This window comes from Serinus canaria, chromosome 1 (assembly GCF_022539315.1).
Source record: "Serinus canaria isolate serCan28SL12 chromosome 1, serCan2020, whole genome shotgun sequence".
NCBI classification, from domain to species: domain Eukaryota; kingdom Metazoa; phylum Chordata; class Aves; order Passeriformes; family Fringillidae; genus Serinus; species Serinus canaria.
This window is the reverse complement of record NC_066313.1, coordinates 5,065,761-5,081,597: the sequence shown is the minus strand read 5'-3', so window position 1 is coordinate 5,081,597 and position 15,837 is coordinate 5,065,761.

Genomic DNA, 15,837 nt, shown 5'->3' with positions numbered 1-15,837 from the left:
CCTCCGAGCGCCCCGCCCTGGCGGGGACCCCTGCTCAGTGCCTTCTCTGAGCCTGGCGGCCCCGCTTGTGCAGCCCTTCCTTCCTCCCTCCCTCCCGCCCTTGTCAGAACGCTGTAGCTGCTAGCTGCTTCCCCAATCTGCGAGCGAGCCCTGTCTCCTCCCTAAGAGGAGCTTTCTGGGTGGATGAGACCCTCCTCAAGTGGCAGTGAGATGGAGAGGCTCGGAGAGAGCTGATATGTCCCTTCACCACCGCCGGGCAGTGAGGAAGATGCTGCCGGAGGAAGACGGCACAAGCTTGCAGCCCACAGCAGTGGCAGACCTCAGCCTGCCTCGTACCTTTGCTCTTAGCACATGTAATCCAAGGACAACCCATGGGATCGTCCCTCCCGTGGGATAACGCTCACAAAACCCTGGCAAAGGGACTGGGGTGACAGGGGACATCTCATCACTGTGCTGAGAAAGGCCACCAGACCTGAAGAGCTCGTACTCCTACCGCAGTGGAGAGGGACGTCCTCACTTCTGAGGGTTACACGGGGTGGCCATGGAGGTGTCTCGGATCTTTAACCAAGTAGAACAACTTTGGGCGTTTTTTCCTTCCCTCCGCCTGTAAGGAACTGCTACATTCCTCCTCGCCCTCCGTCAGCCTCGGCCGGGTGCTGGGATCCCTTGGCCGAGCGCCGGGCGCAGCAGCAGCGGGGAGTGTTTAAGTGCCCCCCGAGGCCCTCCCGGCTGGGCGCAAAGTGGAGAAGCAGCTGCCTGTTTACAGTGGGAGGGTGCAAATTGGCCTTCGGGGAGAGCCGCAGCGCGCATTTCCCTGCAGCTCGGCTCGGGCGGGAGCGGGGGGGAGACCTCCAGCTGAGGAAAACAACCAGGAAGGCGAGTATCTGCCATTTCCTAGGGGGAAAGGATTCAGAGGAGAGCTGTCTGAGTCTATTAACTGATGCTGGTTCCTGTGGAGAGATGGTGGCACACCGGTTTGCTTCAAATAGTCTGTTTCCATCTCTAATACCACCTTCAAGCATTCAGACCCAGACACACAGAACTCCCTTCCTGCTACCTTCTAGGCGTGTCTCTCACAGAGGATTTTATTTTCCTAACGGGAGACACGGAGCAGGGTTTGTAGTTAATGAAAAGAACCGTGTCCATTTGCATGGTTGCATAATCACGTTATACAGGGATCTTTCAGACTCTGGAGAGCAGAGAGAGAGAGAGAGAGAGAAAAGTGGGACGTCATGAGCGGGAGCTAAAAGCCAGATCTCTCGATGAGATCAAGGAATAGATGTGAAGTCAGTCAGATGGAGAAATGTCTGGATAGCTCTTCCAAACAGTGAGAGTCGCAGGCTTAGCTCTGAACATAAACAAAGCGAGATGTTTCTGGGGGTTGGGCTAGGTTTTGTATAAACTCAGTTTCCTCTTCCATCATTGAAACCGGATGAGAAGAGCAGCCTGTAGCCAGGATCCTTTGCCTCTCTGCTGAGGGCTTACACAGGGCTCAATTCCCAGGGTGCTCAGGCCAGGACCTTTCACCAGCATCATATTCACTGCAGAGTGAAAGAAAAATCGCTCACTTCATGCTGCTGAATGAGAGGCTCTATTTCCAGAATACACATTTGCCTCTTAGTAAATGGGAATTTATCAGCACTGGCAATATTCCCTTTTGGATCCCCTGGTGACCGTTGATTAGTCCAAGCCTCAGCCCAGGGTCACCCAAACCTCAGCCCTCTAAGAGAGAAACCTTCACTTGAAATATAAACGCTATTAAATCAAAAGGACAATTTTTCACAGAAATTAAATATTCTCTGAAACAAGGAAAACTAAAAGTGGACAAGTGTAGCCTTTCCTATATAAGGATAAGAAATTAATTTTGAAACATAGCATCACTCATTTACTATCCTGTTACCCTAAAATTCCCACCTCCTGTTCCTTACTCCGTTATTTGTTCTGATGTCAGTACTGGGAGGGTAAGAACATCTCCATAAACATTTCATGGTCCACTTTGTACCTCAAGTACTTCTGTGAAATTTTAAAAATCTAGGACATTTAGCCATCCCAACCATTTGAAATGTTTAACCATCTGAAGGATTTCTCAGCTGCTCCCTGGAGTGTGAAGTCAAACATCGCCTATCCTGTGGAAAAGGGAGAGTGGGAGGACATGTTTTTTACATGTTGTACCTCTTCACCTCCTTTGCACAGTCTGATTTCTTGTTCACGGGGTGGTTAGCGGATACAGTATTTAAAGGAGATGTATCCTCAGCCAGAGAGGACTGGGAAGCAACAGGTGCCCGATCTAAATTAACTGTCTCACCCTCAGGAGCAAAGCTGTCATCACCAGTCCCGAACTTGTTACGAGGAATAAAAGGCTAACCTGAGAGGCACAAGAGAGCCTTCCCTCCCCGAGCAACCTGCAGCATATGGCAGCAGGAACCTGCAGGATTTCCAGTGGCACGGAGCATGACTGCCAGGGGCTGCCTTCCCTCTGATGCCTGGACCTTTCTGAATCATTTGGGAGGTGTGAGGAGGCAATGGGCGAAATGCAAACCTAGCCCACTGTGCTCACATTAAATTTCTCAACATGTGGTGTTTTGTGCGAGTGGGATAACTGTCAGACATTGCCTCTAGAGGACACCTTCCTCAGTGGGCTTGGACTGCTCAGAAAATCCTGGATTCCTCCCCCAAGCCAGGCAGCTCCTGGCTACCTGTCTGCACTGCTGTGCCACATTCTGCCTGCTGCAACTGTACCGTGAAAATTAGGGCATTTATCTGAACCTCTGTGCTCCACATATAGAGTTTAGCTAAGGACATCTCCTTTCACTGTGAGCTCCCAAGAGAAGCACCTAAATCTCACAGGGACCATGAGCAGTCCCAAGAGTGGGACTGGAAAGTAAGCTGAGAGGAATACAGCGCCACAGAAGGGATACCTGAGATACCTGCAAATGAGCTTGTGGAGGCTCTGGAAGACTAGGAGCTCTGGGAGCTGACTAAAATGTACATGCAGCTGCAAACTACTTGACATAAACCACTAGACACCGGCAGTAGAAAGTATGGGTCTTACAGATTTTGCAGAAAATAATATATTGCAAACTTGTTGCTTGAGATGTGAGGGGCCAAGTTATCTGCAACACAAAATATGAACAGGACCTTTGCATCAAATTTCTTGCTTGTTTTCTCTCTGGACTGTCAAGAGCAGGAATGACACAGTATTTTTTAATTATGAGAATGTTCATTTTTGGCCTGGACAGTGCCACATGCACCTTACATGCTGGAACAAGGATCAGGTGGTAAGGAGAGGAAAGCTTCAAGCAGGACCCTGTAAGACAAGAAAGGGGCTATCCTGAAGTTGGGAAGGGGCAGAACTGGGGAGCAAAGGTGATTTACTTTGCCTCTGCTTACTCAGAGGCTTCTGTTTAATTTGTGGCTGGGCATGTCTTCTGGATGGCACCATGAAACAGGTACAGAAGGGCAACCAGGAACAGGCTCACTTCCACTAAAGCAGGATCCATGTGGAGAAAAGCTGTCTGAGCAGGAGAGCTCCAGCAGCAGTGGCAGAAGTGTGGAGCTGCCAGGAATTGCTAAGCCTGGTGTTAGAGAGCACGTACCAGAGAGCTCACCGGGCCACACAGCCAGACAAATCCTTCCCCACTGCAAACTCACTGTGCTGTTCAAGATGTGCAAGTGCTGTAAACACCAGCAGACAGCTACCAAACCACCACAAGCCATGAGAGCCAGCAGGACCACTCTGTGCCAGGGTGAGTCCCAGTGAATCAGAGCTGCCTGATGCCAGTGGAGGGAATGGTTCCCGTGTTTTGAAGACCTTTGCAGGTGCAGCTGGAACAGAGGGAGGCAAGCAGCAAACGCCTATGGGACAAACTGCCAAGGCAAGAACACTTGGGCACACTGGGGCAGCTCTGAAACTCAGCATTTTCCTCATCAGTGTCGCTGCAAAGATGCCCAAGGCAGGAAGAGTAACACCCAAAGGGAGACGTGGTATGGAAACCCTCAGAAAATGAATATCATTGTCAAGCTTTGATTTCCCATTCATGCAAAGATTTTTTTTTTTTTCATCTGCTGGCAAAAAATAATCACTGTGGAGACAGTGGGAGTACCCTGTGGGGAAAAAAAAGAAAAAAGCTTTTCTAAAGAAGTTTACAAATAAGGGTTCAGATCTCCTTCAAATTGACATTGAATCAGAAGAAATAAATGGAGCTACTCAGATTTGGTAAGGAAGTGATCCTATTGTTTTAATGTGATTTTGTTTTAATGATGTTGGAAGATGATGACAAATTGGCTCCCTCTGGTTTGGATTTTTCCAGACTGGCACAGGACAGATGCAACAAATGAAGAACGCCAGTAGGACTATAAATGGAATAGAGCTGTAGTTCCTACACCCAGCTATGCCTGTATCTCACATACCAGAACAAAAGAAAAAAAAAAAAAAAAAAAAAAAAGAGGGAAAAGGGGAGGGAGCTATGCTGACATGGAGTGTTAGTAAATTTAGGGTAAGATACATCTCAGAACACTGCAAACCCTCAGGGCTTAGCATTAACTTGAAAAAAATTACCATATCTCTGGAAATGCAGCGCTAAGGGCACCCAAAAGAAAGTGATTTTTGTCATGCAGTGCCACTGCTGACCAAGAGATGATTATAGTTAGGTCATTTTGACATTGGAAACCAAGGACACTGCCCTCTCCTGCCAGACACCATGGTAATTCCCAGTGGCAGTGGGAATCCATCTCTGCATTTTCAGATATCTGCATCTTTGGTTTAACCTTGAGCCTGACTTGCAAAATTTCTATTCACAGCACATCAAACAGTTACTTCCATCCATCCACAACAGTTTTCTATGAAGTTTACATTTCCATCTTCATCAACACGTTTTCCAAGGATGTGCATTTCACACGAGGTGAGTTCTGCCTTGTCAAAGATCTCATGCTCACTGATTCCAGCCTGTCTCAGTATATACTCACATGTGTATTTATTTTACTTACCCTTAAAGCAAAGCAGCTCAGCTTTGTTGTGTAGACGATCCTTATATTTTCTTGGTTTTGAGAATTTGTATACAGATAAACAACATTCAGGATCTGACATTTCACTTTGATTGCAAGTTGCTGTAATTAAGAACCAAAGCTTTATGAATTTTAATCATCAGCTGTAAGTGGTACATTATCTCTAGTTCACAATGAAAGCAATCAAGTGGACAAGATATTTTTAGAGACATTACTGTGGTAATATTACATTAAGTAGTGGTTAGTACACTATTTTCACACCCAGTGATTTCACACATTAATGCGGCTATAGATCAGCGTTAATGACAAGAGAAAGTTATTTTTCAAGTAGCATGAGAAGGGTGGTTAAAAGAGCTGCTGGGGATTTACACTCCAGCAGCAGGAGGGGCACCTCAGCAGGTCTGCAGCTGAAGATGCTCCAGCAGCAGGGGCTGCTTCCACTTCTGCTGGAGACCCAGGCAGGACTCCTGGATGGATACAGGTTAATGACAGGGGCAGCATTTCCTCCCTGCTCCTCAGGAGGGAGGAGAGGGCAGGAGGGGAGAGCAAGGTAAAGCACACCAGTGCTGGCACTGAACCTCAGAGCTTGTGAGAGGGAAAACACACCACATCTTGCCCAAGGCTGAAAGACAACATTCCCCCCCTTTTCAAAGAGGGCACAGTGAAGAACAAATCACAGTAAAGAAACACTCTACAGCTTAAAGGTAAAAAAACCAAAAAACCAAAAAAACAGTGAGTCTGGCACATTTTAAAGTATATGCTACTCCATGTGGATACAATGTTGTCTAGATAAACCTGTAAATACAGACATCTCTTTTTTCAAGGCAGGACAGACTAATGCACAGTGCATAGGGCCCCAAAAGGAACGCATTTAAGTATTATCATCTTGCTGAAGGATGCCAGTTCATCCAAAAATTATTTGCCTGAAACTAAAACTAATTAGAAACACTGTTCTGGGAAGGAGAAATTCTTCCTTCTTCCTGGAGTCTCAGATCTGGGATAATAGAAGCTCCAGCAGCCTCACCCCAGACCTGCAGGCCATTTTATTTTACTGCAGAGGTCCTATGGGGATGGCAGGGCTGGGCTTTGGAGAGCTGAGCAGCCAGCTGTGCCAGGGAGAGAGAACGCGACAGAGATCTGGCTGTGTGTCACATGGCAGACAGCTGTTGTTCACTGCATCTTGGATCCTGTTGGAAATGCCCTCAGAGGAAGCCAGGTCTGCTCTACAGAAGGTGGCACTCAGGGGCTAATGCCTCTGCAGCCAGAACATGCTGATACCAACATCATTTGTAGCTTCAGTCCAAACCACCTGGTTACAGAGGCAGCTGTTGACAGCAGGAACTGTCTGTCCAGATGTCATCCAGATGCAGTGATGCAATGGCCTCTTCTGCTGCTCTCCCTCACACAGCACCAGTTGCACTCCAGTACCAGGCCAGCCCTCAAATCCAGTCCAGAATTTTTGTGTCAGTCTAGAAAGGTTGGACCACTGCTCTGGGATATAGAGAAGCGGTATGGAAATACCAATCAGACTTTAGGTACCATTAAAATGGCTCTTTCACAGTGTTTGCCTTCTTTTGTTACAGGGTAACTCAAGCAGCTCTGGTCACAAAACAACCTGAAGCAGGAGCACTAGGTTCTGCAGCCCACAGTAGGAGAGAAATCTCATATTTGAGCAATAGATAATGCCCTCTGACCTACTTGTGCACTGAAGAATTATTTCTTTCTCAGGATCCTATAGATGCCTTCAGAAAGCAGCATTAGCTGCAAACCAAGGCCTATTGGACAGAATATCCACAGAAGTGTCACTGCAGTGCACACCAAAACTGTACAACTCGTGGAAAAGAATGTTGAAATAAGATACAAGACCGAAAGGGAAATACCTGAGAAGCTGAGAAAAATACACACTGTTAATGCACCTTACATAAAATCCTGTGTGCTGTTTGCTCACTGGCCAGCTTTCCAGGCTCTGCTGGGGTGTTTCCATGTGGAGAAGACACCAGTTGCAGCAGCAAAGCTTTTCTTGATACACAGCCTCTGTCTTCTGTTCCAGTCCCATTTCCCTACACCCTGTAGAAATGCACAAAGAATGTGGTTTCCCTGTACAGAAATTCGAGTCTGCCTCTGGAACAAGCTCCTGTTCCTCACTGGGCAATGCTCCCAGATCTTCCCATGGACCTGGCAGGTGGCAGCTCCACAGCTCCCTGTTACATATGTTTCAAAACAGGTCATTTGAACCCATGGTAACTTGTGTCAGGGCTGTGACTTCATCAGTATCCTCTCCCACTATGGGAAAGAAAATGAAATTGCTTCTTCATTAGTTCAGATGGGGGATGATTTACATATCCATCTATGCCTGTAATTAAAAACGTAATGATAATAAAACACTAACTATGATAATAGAGGATGAAGTGTCTAATGGAGTGAGAGGTTTCTTGATCATGGATCCAGACCTGTAGACATGGAAAGGTGTGCACTGACATCACACAGAGCTTTCTTCACTCCCTCCTTTGCCTTTCCAGACTCAGTTCAGTGTAAAATGCAAATTTGGCATCAGCTGGCTCACACAGAGGTGTCTCTGCTAAGTGTGAGAGACACAAAGAACAGACACCTTTCTCTCATTCCCTTACATCAAAATGTGAATTCCCTTCTTTGGACTTCTGTGCAAACTGGAGCTGAAGTCAGTGCCCTGTTCCTGATGATGCCACACATGGATGCTCAAGAGGAATAGGTAAGAGTATCCCCAAGACACACCAAATCATTGGGATGGGAATGGTCCTCTGAAAATTGCCTGGTTCAACCCTGATCAAAGATGTTTCAATTAAGGCAGCTTGCTTAGGCCTGTATCCAGTCAGATCTTTAATATCTTCATGTGCAGAGACTTGGTAACCTCTCTGGGCAACCTGTTCCAGTATTTAACCCATCATCACAGTTAAAAAAAAAAAAGAAAAAATAAATAGTTTTTTCAGATAAAACTTCTTGTGTTTCACCTTGTGCCTGTTGCCTGTTGTCCTTTCATTATATACCATGGAGGAGAGTCTGTCTCTGTCTTCTTTCCATCAGGCATTTATTTATGCACATGGAAAAGATCACACCCATCTCCAATCTGGACAGTCCCAGCCCTCTCAGCCTTTCCCCAGGTAAGAAATGTAACTAAGTGTAACTTCAAGCCTGTAACTATTTTCCCGGTTCTCTGCTGGAACAGTTCCAGTTCCAGTAGCATTGGCATTTTACTTTGTAGAACTTCAAGACATTCCCACTGGCCCATTTCTCCAAGCTGTTTAGGTCCCTTTGAACTGCAGCAGAACCATTTGGGATAATCTGCCTTCTACAGAGTGTCTCCCTGATACCAAACAGTTGAAGGCTGGCTTCAATCTGGAAGGTACAAGGCACACTATCTTGAAAATTTCAAGCCTTCCTGGTGGCCATTTAAATGTCTAAGCACCCTTAGAAGTATGTCTGAGAAGGACTTAGCTACGTGCAGATCACTGGGCAACCCAAAAGCCAAAAGCACAAAACCATGAGGGCTTTTTGGAAAGTAATAAAACCTTAAAGGAATTTCCAAGCATTCTACAGAGGTCATGCTCGTTCCAAAAGGCTTGAATCTACAGTTTTGTGGGTTGTTGGTTTTTTTTTTCCTTCTCTTCAACAGTCTGCTGAGACTATTTCTGTAACACTCCAGCTGTAAGTCCAGGAGGTGCCTTGTTCTGCTAGGTGTCTAGCAGGGTACCATAAATACTTAAAGAATTTCCTTGAGCAGATCATCTCCTTTTAAATGTTTATGGACTTTATGGCTCAAGCACAGATTCTCCACAGTCTATGAATAAATTCTGCTGTTAGGCATTCTGTGCTTGCCCAGCCTTTGGAGACTCTTCTTAGTAAAAGATTTGAAACTTGGAATGTTTCGCAATATGCGAAAATTATTGTTCTTGACAGTCAGTTGGAGGAGAGGGGAATTTCATATCCAGAGAAGTTACTGCTCCTTCTCCATCAAACAGGAAACATGCATCAAGCAAGTGTTTTGTAGAGAACTCTCCCAGAACTTGTATTATTCAATATTTTCATTAATGACAAGGATGAAGAAACAGAGGCTGAGCTTATTAAACTTTTAGATGACACCTTCTTGGGAGAGGCTGCAAATATGTTGGAAAACAGACTTAGTATTCAAAAAATCTTTGGTTATCTGAGAAAGTCTGGGAAGAAAAAAGGGATGGAATTCAAAAAAGACATGTAAAATTCTACACTTGCTTAGGAAAAATCAGCTATTCAAATGTAGCAGACAGGGGCAGGACTGGCTACATGGGAGTTATGGTGTCAGCATTGGAAGGCAGGACTTGAACTCACAAGGAGAACAAGCCCAAAATGAGCCCCAGACTGCTACAAGTCTGAGCAGGCTCCATCACTGCATGTCTTTAAGAGAAGGGCAAATGTTGGTCAAGAATGACAGACAGAGGTACCCGTGCTGTCAGGACTAGAAGACATCCCAATGCACCCTTTGGTCCTGTTTTCTGACTTTTCAGTGATACTACATTTGATAAGAAGAAAAGTTTCACTGCTTGTTTCGGACTGGTGGGTCTCTGGACCCCTTTTAAAATGGACCTAGTTCTCTGATGACAGGAAGTGACAAGAAAACCAGCTTCTGCTTTTGGAAGTCTCTTCCAGAAGCTCTGCTCTCTGATCAGCAAAAGTCTTTCTCCCATTTTCTACCTCAAGGGATTCAAAAGCAGCTTTTCTCTTGACCTTGCAGCCAATGAGTGCTAAAGAGTGCAAGGGAATGCAGAGTGCAGTGGAAGACTAAGACTAACAAAAGAGAAGTTCAGCTCTGCTAACTGTTCAATTCATACAGATTAAGTTAGCCTACACACTTTCTTCATGGAAAATTGTTCTCAGAAACCAGGCTGGTCTCTTTCCTCAACTCATATAGATATGAGTGCTGAAGAATCCAGCAGGTTTATAGACCAAAAACTGTGCCAGACCTGAAATAACCTACTATAAGCAAGACTTAGTGATTTTTTTTTAAACTACATTTGTTTTAAATCCCAAGGTTGTGGTTTGAATTTGCTTCTCCCTGATTTAAATACAAGCTTTAGCTGAACCAGATAGAGCATTCAAAATGTCCAGATAAGAGGTCTATCACAGTGAGGGTAAAGCCTAATTCTGGGAAGACGTGATCTAGTAATGGTTTGGAGACCCTCTATCCTATTAAATATAGAATAAGAAATTGTCCATATTACTGCCACTTGAGACCCAGCTTTTATAAAGTTTGAGGAAACTAAACTAATCACCATTAGAAAACAAGGGTCAGTAAGTGATAATTAAGTAGCTTGGGGATCTATTAAAAAACTTTAGAAATCAATGTTTACACTGTGCAGTTACAAATTAGCTGCAATGGGCATTGTTAAGGAACCATTTTTATACAACAAACACTGAATGTGTGCACATTAGAAGAGTTCTCCCATGATTAGAAATCACAGCACAACTCATTTTATCCCATCCCTAAATTAGAAACTTAATGCCTCAGTTTATTAGCAGAAGGAAATTCTATTACATTCAACCAGTGCTAGGACAGAGAAAAGCTGCACAAAATTTTGTGCAGCTCTGCAAAAAAAAAGTTGTAACAAAGATGCTCACAATTACAGTTCCATGCTTCAATGATTTAACAGCTTCAGTGACTTTATGTCTGTGGAGTCACAAATATCTAGGAATTCTCCAGCAATGATGGCCCTCAGGAAGAAAAGCAGCTTCAGCAATGCCAGTGGCAGTGACAAAGCCCTCTCAGTGCTCGGCACGTTGTACCTAAACACAAAATAGCATGGGAGAACTCCCATGTTCCATGTTGTCCAGGAATGCCTCCTAACCAGGAGCCCCAAGGAGCTCTGCATGGATCATTGTCTGAGCTCTGATCAGTGCTGTTCACACAAGCCTCTGCACAGTGGCACCTCTTCCAAGAGCTTCTGAAAGGTACAGATCCCCAAAACTTCCCTAGGGACACAGTTCAAATACACCACAAGTACATACAAGGTGTCTGTTCACCTAAGAAATGTCCTGTTGCCACAGATGTCCCATGTTCTAACCCATGTCCTCTGGAGAACTCATCCCATGGTTAGCAAAAAGCCCACTAAAAAGCTGCTTACTTTTCTAGACTACAGCCACTCTAAGCCTACACCACCGGCGTGGAAGGCAGCAATTTACACTCTCCCACTGGCCTGTGGAATTCGGGAAAAGGGAATCTATTCCTCCATAGCATGTACTGCCTATAATAACCCCCTTCAGGTGATGATGATGTCTCCACAGAGCAATCTTCAGTTGAGTCTCTCTGTTACATCACTCTGTGCATCTCTATCACTTGTGAAATCCTGCCAATCCCAGGCTACAAAATCACACCACGTTTTTGTTCCACTTTTCCCATTTGCTTATCTCAACAAACCCACCCTCACTGCGATATCAGTTTCTGCTAGCAGAGATGTGACAATCCACTGCAACTGAGAACTGCCAGGAGTGCAGCAGATTGACACTGCCCCCTTCCTGGCAGAGTTTCGGCATTGCTTTCCCCTGCTGTGGTAAGTTTAAGCACTGGGGATTAGCTGGGATACACATAAGGCTGCACTGACCTGCAGTCCATTGACAGACACGTTGTTATGAATATGAAATCCACTATTAAGAGATACCAGTGACCTGCTCCCTCACAAAGCTGTAGTGTCTTCCCTCAGAGACTACCCTGCAATATGAAAATGGCTGCTCAGGATTCCCACATCAAGCTGATGCCAGCCTGCTTCCCTAACTTCATTCCAGAGGGTGAGTGTTTTCCACCAGCATGCACTCCTCCATTTCACAACGCTTGTATTTCTGACTATTGAGGGAGGCAGAGATGTCTCACGCTGCCTTCAGGCTCTAAATGGCTTTCTGTGTCTTTATTTTCCTGCAACACTTCAAGGATCAGTTTTCTTCATGCCTCAGAGAAGTGGTATCTAAATCGTTTTAAACTGAAACAGGGACAGAATAAGCTGTGCAAATCATTTTCTAGTAGAACCTTAATTACATCCTGCAGTGTCTCGTCCTCAGCAAACCACCAGCAATAAAATTCTGCATTTCATTTGAAAACCGACAAGGCTGGGTTTTTTCTATTTTGTTTTCCCCAATTGACATATCCATAATCTAGCCTGGGACTTTGTTCCACAGAATTTTTGTCAAAGGCTCTAGAGAGTGTGCCTGCAACTACTAAATCTTTCTCAGGTTCGCATTCAATTTGCAAGTTATACAACTGTAGCTAAAGAAAGAGACGTTCTGTTTGCAGGAAGGTGTTTGCCAGATCCCCAATGGCAATGGCAAAAAGTGATTTATGATCAGTTTTAGTTAACATGGCCTCTCAAACAGATTTTTAAAAGTCTTCACAGCCATGGCCCAATGCCAATGCTTTTTCTATAGGAATGTGCTCAGTTTCAGCTTGTGGTGATGTCCTGTGACTCAAAACCAAAACACAAATGGGTACAAATATTGAATACATCCTCTTGATGAGAAAAAGGGATTTTTACTTTCCAAACATCCCCCCCATGCTCCACCACTACAAATTTGCCTTTTCCAGTTTTTGGTTTGTGCAGGGGTGCTGGTGTCTTCAGTCCCTCAGTTCACAAGATGCTCACAATTACAGTTCCATGCTTTGATAATTTAACAACTCCAACGACTTAATGTCTTGAGTCACAGACATCTAGGAATTCTCCAGTGATGGTGGCTTCAGGAAAAATAGTAGCTGCAGCAATGACAGTGGTAGTGACAAGTGCTGTGTCTTTAGGAGGAACCAGAACTCAGTTCATCCTTCTGTGCAGGTTTTCTTAACTCCTCCAAGAAAGAAGGATTTATCTCTATTGTTTTTAAGGGGTACAAATAACAAGCCTTAGATGTATACCTGGCCCAATATTTAAAAAGTGTATTTACATACTCAATTCACACTAAATAGGTATCCTTCTTCCTCTTTGGGGCTGCCAATATGAAAAAAAAATTTATGACACTGTCATGAGCACAGGAATCCTCTGACACATACAAATCCCTCAAGGGATGAAACCAGTGCAGTTCTTGCATCTTCTCCCAAGCACCAGATGTAGTTGGTTTGTGTTGCTCACACAGCATGCACAAGTACTTAAACTTTGACCTTGGGCTTGAGCTACAGATGCCTTTCCCACTGTTTCTTGGAAGCTCCATTGTTTCCTTTGCCTTGACAAATCCTCAGGCTGGGTTGAGGGCTGGGTTACTGACTTCCTTCACTGGCACCCTCTGATGGGATTTCATCAAAACCGAACTCTGGGGTCTCCAGCATTGTTTTGCCCAAAGTCCAAACCCGAGGTTCTGCAGAGCCTGCAGAGTCTTAGTCTGAGCCTTCTTTCATGACCCCAACCCTTACTGGGTGTCCTGTTTTGGCACTACAGTTCTCTGCAGTGCTCCAGTTGCTGTAACACTTTTATAATTCCCCTCGTTTGCATAAAATAATTGAATATTCAATACCAAACATCCCCAAGCCATGTACTGCAGCTGTGGCCAGCCCTGAATCCTGACAGCCACAGCCCAACACCTCCACAGGGCTGCATGTTATGAGACACAGCTCAGAGCCATGGGGAAAAGAAGCTCCACAAGGATCTCACCAACAGGAAACAATCTTGACTCTCCAGAAGCTCTGTGGCTTCTTATGAGAAAGACTGGACCCATCCCCAGAAGCCTTGGTAATGTCAGTCACAGGTTTTGAAGCTCAGCAGCCTGTACATTTTCCTTCTTCCCTCTGCTGAGATGGCCATTCTCCACAGGAAATATTCCCTGTTATTAGAGGAATTCAGGAAGCCTAGGACTTCCATTTGGCACAAAAGGATGAATTAAAGGAGAACAGCCCCACTGCCACCCCTGCTCAAGCAGATAGCAGCAAAGAAAAGCCAGACCACAGCTCTGAGAGAAACTCAACATGTAGGAAGCATGTTTTCTTCAACTCAATCTCAAAAGCAACTTGGAGCACCCTTCTTCTAACCTATGTTGAATATGTAAAGCAAGGACACCAGATTTACAGCCAAGAGATTTTCTACTCCGGGCACATGGAACAGGATGAAAGTAAATTTGTGGGTGTTTATGCTTGATTTGGCAGAGAAAAAAAATGAGGGAGGGGCTGTGTTTGAGGGAGGGTATCAAAGATCAGAGCCAGATGCTCCTGCACAGAACTCTGGATTTACAGGAAATTAAGAAGGTAGAGAAGGTGAGGCAAAGGCTGTGTTTGAAGTGAGAGTCAAGGGGTTCTGAGGCTTACAACCATCCAAGGTGCTTGGGGGGAACTGCAGCACATGCCAAAACCACACCACAGTGGCCTGGGGTGCTTTCATTATACAAAGCCTGGGAGAGCAGAGGCTGTAAATGTAGCTTCAAAAGAAGCTTCATCTTAAAGTCTTAGCTCTCAGGGCCTATTAAACATTTATGCTGACTACCACTCCTACTATTTGCTTCAGAGAAAGTACCCGAAATAACCTTTGCTACAGAGTGAACTACTACAGCTCTACTGGCTGAGTAGGAGACGAGCAGAGAGCTGTGAGAAACAAACAGAAATGGTGTTGGAAGAGTGTGCTGATGTCTCTATTCAGTCAGCCAGGAAAGAAGCAGGAAAATCTGGGCTGGAACCTGAGAGGGAAGACAGAAAAGTTTTCTAGAACTAATGGGTGGATTAGTGATGTAGTGATGGCTAAGACTGAGTGAGGCCAGTGGAGGCAAATATAGAAATTTAAAAGTATTGACAATTTTTTGCTTTTACCTTACAAAGGTTCACACTTTTGGGGGTGTCTTCAGACCAGCCTCTAGTTGGATCTGTGGCCACTGCAGTTCTAAGAAGGACTGTAGAGGAAAAGAAAGAAATCAGACCCCTATGCAGAAATCAAAAGGAAGACAGAGGATCTCAAGGAGAAGATGAAAAGAAGGGATTAATTTTCCTGATTTGCTTAAAAAATGTTTGGCCATGCAACAAGGGTTTAGGATGAGACAGCCAGAACTACTCAAGGCTTTCACTCTAGCAAGTTGTTACTATTAATAGCAGGTAATACACAAAGATTCCCTTATTCCCTCCCAGGGACAACCCCGGTAGAGGGCTGTGCTGGCACTAGCACCTTCCAAGCAGGTGTTCAGATAGTCCCTCAAAGTGACTTATTTCAATGGGTGCACACAGGATCCTGCAGACTCTGCCTGTAGGAGCTGCTGCCCTCTGCTCACACGGCCAGGGCTTGATCCCAATATTCACTCGGGGCCTTGCACAGAGTGAGCAGACTTGGTGCCTGGATTTTATCAGCTCTTGCAAATTCAGTAGAACTTCTGGTCTCTGGAATTTAGCAGTCCTTGGGAAACCTTCACGCTCTTTGTCAGCACATGCTCTTCCTCTTTGGTCTGTTGTCTGGTAATCGTTTCTCCACCCAAATCTACAAATACCTACAGGACCAATTCAGTTCCACACAAAAGATGTCTTTATGACTAGTGGAGTTGAAGGTTGCTGTGGCTAATCAATTCACTCTATAGAAACTTAGCGTAAATGTGGCTCCTTCCTACTAATGAGCAACCACAGCTCCTCTTCTGGAAATCCAAAGCCACCAAGCTAGGGAAAATGAATATTTAGTGTTCACATTTGAATATACAGACCCTATGAAATTGGGACAGACCTTCCCACATTCAGCCTCAGGAAGAAATATTGGTTGACTGGTCTGGATTCATGTTTGGATGGTACCTGCTTATTCCCAGCCCCTCTAACCTATGTTCATTTGGGTGCTTATCAGCATCATCAACATCTAGCACCCAGTTGATAAGCCTGTTGCTTGAAGGATGGCCAAA